Below are 4,820 nucleotides of genomic sequence, written 5' to 3'. Positions count from 1 at the left end.
CGACCCCCTCATCCTCCCCTGCCTTCCCGCAACGGGGAACATTTACATTGCTCAACATCATTTCTAAAAAAAAGCTGGAAAAGAAACCTCGATGTCACCCACCAAAATTATACAAAATAAATATCGGATTACCCCAGCCAAACGACAGGCTAACTCGCGGGCAAGGACCGTCCGGGTTTTTTGTCCCATGGGATGCTGATTTCTCTATGGGTGAATGAAATAAGACACAATCCTAATGGCATGTGTCTGGGGAGGGCTCTCTTGGGCCTCACCCTTAGTGCAGTGTATGGCCCAGGATCAGCACTAAGCAAATAATAATGGGGTGCTGAAGAGAGCCAATGGCCGGTGGCGGGATTGGGGTGGAATGGCTGCTGTTGAAATAGCACTGTGGTAAACAACTGGTCGTGGATCTTTCTTTCTTTCTTCGCCCTAGTCTACATTTAAAATTTAGATCAACCCAGCTACATCACTCAGGGATATAGAAAAATTCACACCCCTGATCAGTAGTTAAGCCAATTTAAACCCCGATGTAGATGGGGCAAGGCCAATGGAAGAATTCCTCCCTCAACCTAGCTACCTCCGGTCGGGGAGGTGGATTACCTGTATCAACAGAAAACACCCTTCCGTCGATCTGGGAAGTGTCTACACTACAGCAGCATGAGCCTCCGTAGTGTAGACATGGCCTCTTTCTTTCTTTCTTTCTTTCTTTCTTTCTTTCTTTCTTTCTTTCTTTCTTTCTTTCTCCCAGCAGTTCGTAGCACTTGCTCAATCTGTGACTCTAGCCAACTGGAGCAATACTCTCATAAGGTTAATTAAAGAGGAGGGAAATAGCCAACAACTCATCATTAGGAGGCAATTAAGAATGGCAACAAAGGCGTCGCCTCACCCATAAAGCCACCCAGCTGCCCCAGGGGGGAGGCGGTGATGGGGCGCAGTGCAGTTAAAAGCAGCACCACCCAGAGAAGAGGTAGGAGAGCTTCACGGGGGGCAGGAAAGGGGGCCAGGGTTGGTTCTGCCAGGCTTCCGTGCAACATTTGGAGTGAGTTTGCAGCCGCTCATTGCTGGGCCAGTCTCACCACAAGAGAGAGATCCTCTGGAGCTGCTCTCCAGGATACAGCCAGACCCATCCTGCTGGATTCTCCACAGGAGGTCGAGAGAGCTCCCACCCGCGCCAGGACATACAGCTAGGACACGGCCATCCCTGCTCTTGAGGCGACAGATGAGGGGCTGGTGAGCGCTTGGCCCTCGCGGGGAGAAGCCTGAGACATAGAACGGGCTCAGAACAACGGTAAAGGGGCCTGGGTTTTGCTCAGAGGGAAGGACTGCGCGTGGGGGGGAGCCATTGGTTTGGGAGAGGCAGAGGGCTGGGGCTGGGCCCCTCTTGACAATGCAGCCCCTTGGCTCCAGGAGCCCACAGGTCATGGAGTGACCAAGGTCCCAGCCAGGTGAAGGGCCTGTCCTCCAGGAACTGGTCACATTCTTTTTTAACCCCAGTTGTAGGTTTGGCCCTCACAAATCCAGTGGCAGTGAGTTCCAGTGCCGACAGTGCACTGGGGGAAAAAGTCCTTCCTTGTGTTCGTCGTCAACCCACTGCCTGTTAATTTCATTGGGTGACCCCGGGTCTGTGTGTTATGTAACGAGGTAAATAACACTTCCTTCTTCACTTTCTAAACACCAGTTACGATTTTATAGCCCTCGACCAGATCCCCCCTTAGCCGTCTCATTTCCAAGCTGAAAAATCCAAGTCCTTTTCATCCCTCCTCGTACGGAAGCTGTTCCACACCCCTCATCATTTTTGTTGCCCTTCTCTGTACTTTTTACAATTCCAATCTATCTTTTTGTCAAATGGGGTGACCAGCCCAGCAGGCAGCATTCAAGGTGTGGGCGTACCATGGATTTATACAATGGCATTAAGATATTTTCTGTCTTATTATCTCTCCCTTTCCTAATGGTTCCTAGCGTTCTGTTCACTTTTTTGGCTGCCGCTGCACGCTGAGTGGATGTTTTCCGGGAACTATCCACCATGACTCTAAGATCGCTCTCTTGATTGGTAACAGCTATTTTAGATCCCATCACTTTGTATGTAGAGCTGGGACTATGTTTTCCAATGTGCATTTCTTTTCACTAATCAAATGGATTTTATTTGCCATTTTGTTGCCCAGTCACCCAGTTTTGTGAGATCCCTTTATAACTCTTTGCAGTCAGCTTTGGACTTAACTATCTTGAGTAATTTTATCTATCTGTGATGGGGATCCCAGGATGCAACCTGCCCTCGGGCCCACCAGCCTGAGCTGCCTCTCACAGTGATATTGATATCAAGCTATGAACCTCTGACAGGCACTGGACTTACACAGCCATCCACAGGCTGGGACACACCCAACTGAGTTACATGAATGGTCTCCCAGCCGCTTATGAACGACCAATAGGGAGGCTCCAGCCAATTGCCCCCACTCCAGCCTTGCATCCCAGGACGGTACCATCTTGCATGGGTCAGAAGCCGGGCCAGTGTAAGCTCAGTACTTAGTTAGCCACTTGGTCAAAGGAAAGTGGACATGCCCCTGCTTTTGTACCCCTACCAGATTTCCCAAGCACTTTAGACAAACTCTCTGGTAAGGATCAAACGTTTAAATAAGTTTATTAACTACGGAGAGATTGATTGTAAGTGATTCTAAGTGGTAGTCGTAAAGATCAGAGATAGTTACCTTAAGGAAGTAAAAATGTAAACGCACATTCTAAAGCCTAAACGCTTAGTCTACGCACAAGATGAATCAAACAGCTTTTCTCACCATGGCAGATGGTACAAGCAGTACTCCTGGGGGAATTCTGCACCAAAACAGTAGAAATTCTGCGCACAATATTTTAAAATTCTGCACATTTTATTTGTCAAAATAACACTATATAATCGTGCCAGTTTCAATTATTTTGGTAATTTACTTCAAAATATTGTCAGCAAGTATGTCTGTAACAATACAGACACACACAAAAATTTCCCCAGGAGTAGAGTTAAAGAAACCACTATGACAGCCCAGTTCCTGTTTCTCTGCCCTGTCCCCCTCGAGAGCCTAGCAGTGGAGCCAGAAACTCACACCTCCTCCCCTCCAGAGCCCAGCCATGCCGGTTGCCAACTTTCTGACCAAACAAAACCGAACACCGTCGCCCGGCCCCTGCCCTGAGGCCCCGCTCTGCTCACTCCATCCCCCCCTCCCTCTGTCACTCACTTTCCTCCACCGTCACTTACTCACTCATTTTCAGAGGGCTGGGGAGGGTCCCTTTTTGACCAAGTGTTCTGTTGAAAATTGGACACCTGATAACCCTAGCCACGCCCCCCCCCAGCCCAGACACTCATACCCCAACCCTCCTAGAGCCCAGGGATCCAGAGAGAAACAGCCTGATGCTGGGTCCCAGGCTTGCATGGAGTTTCCTGCCCAATGCCACCTCCTTCCTTCAGGGGGTGCTGGGAACTGCAACTGTTGGGAACCCTCTAGTTCCCTCCCCCTCCTCCTGGCCTTGTCTTCTATTTGTGAGCTGGGCTCTGAGGGGTCCAGTGGCCCCTAGCGGTGGCCAACAGCACTGCAGCCCATTTCTGCGGGAGGTGGAGGAAATTCTCCACACACATTGTTAATTTCTGAAAAATTCTGCATTGCGCAGTGGCGCAGAATTCCCCCAGGAGTAAAGCAGGCAACAGTTCCTCAATACACAGGCTGGGGCTGCCTTCCAGACCAGGACCAAACTTCCCCAGTTCATAGCCTTTGTCCTCCAGACGTTCTCCTGGGTGTTGAGTTGGGGGTCGGGGGGGGAGGGCAATGATGATGTCACTGTCTCTCTTTTATACTTTCTCCCAGCTTGCTGGAAAGATTTTTGCTGTGACATGTGTTATAATCCGCCGCTATGGCATATGTGCCTTCTCTGAGAAGTCTCAAGGATAGTGGATTGGGTATTGATGAGCCATTAACGCTGTCTGGCTATTGATGGCTACTCCTTTGTTGTAACTGAAAGGCGGGTGTCTCCCAACTTCACCACCTATTTCAGTAGCACATCTTGCAATACCCCATAACCTCACCTACAATGCTAGCAGATCCAGTCCAACAGGAGATTAATGTTCAACTGAACAAGATTTGAAAAGGACACGTCACAAGGCATGCATTGTACAAAACAGATCATAATTATCAGACAGTCGTGAATATGGGGGCTAAAGGGTGCTGCTCTGAGGTACACAGTGTCACAATATCCCTATACACATCCTCTATCTAACTATCTATCGAGCAGTCCCCACACAGCCTATCTATCTATCTCTCTATCTCCATACACCCCCTGTATCTATCTATCCGTCTATCTATCTATCCCGATACAGCCCCTCTATCTATCTATCTATCTATCTATCTATCTATCTATCCCCATACAGCCCCTCTATCTATCTATCAATCTATCTATCAATCTATCCCCCTACAGCCTATCTATCTATCTATCTATCTATCTATCTATCTATCTACCTATCTGTCTATCTATCCCCATACAGCTATCTATCTATCTACCTATCTATCTATCTATCTATCCCGATACAGCCCCTCTTTCTATCTATCTATCTATCTATCTATCTATCTATCTATCTATCTATCTATCTATCTATCCCCATACAGCCCCTCTATCTATCTATTAATCTATTTATCAATCTATCTATCAATCTATCCCCATACAGCCTATCTATCTATCTATCTATCTATCTATCTATCTACCTATCTATCTATCCCCATAAAGCTATCTATCTACTATCTATCTATCTATCTATCTATCTATCTATCTATCTATCCCCATACAGCCCC

General features: G+C 47.8%; 1 protein-coding gene across 1 annotated transcript in view; it reads left to right on the top strand.

Moving 5' to 3' along the window:
- Positions 1-374: 374 nt before the first annotated feature.
- LOC102946658 (kallikrein-14) overlaps positions 375-4,820 on the top strand; it is a 14,626-nt gene continuing 10,180 nt past the window's right edge. Inside the window, exon 1 of the mRNA XM_027830576.3 lies at positions 375-1,288. The gene's annotated coding sequence lies outside the window, so the exon portion shown is untranslated. The remainder of the gene's footprint in view (positions 1,289-4,820) is intronic.

This window comes from Chelonia mydas, chromosome 24, assembly GCF_015237465.2.
Source record: "Chelonia mydas isolate rCheMyd1 chromosome 24, rCheMyd1.pri.v2, whole genome shotgun sequence".
Taxonomy (NCBI): Eukaryota; Metazoa; Chordata; order Testudines; family Cheloniidae; genus Chelonia; species Chelonia mydas.
The sequence above is the reverse complement of the archived record's forward strand: the minus strand, read 5'-3'. Positions and strand labels throughout refer to the sequence as shown.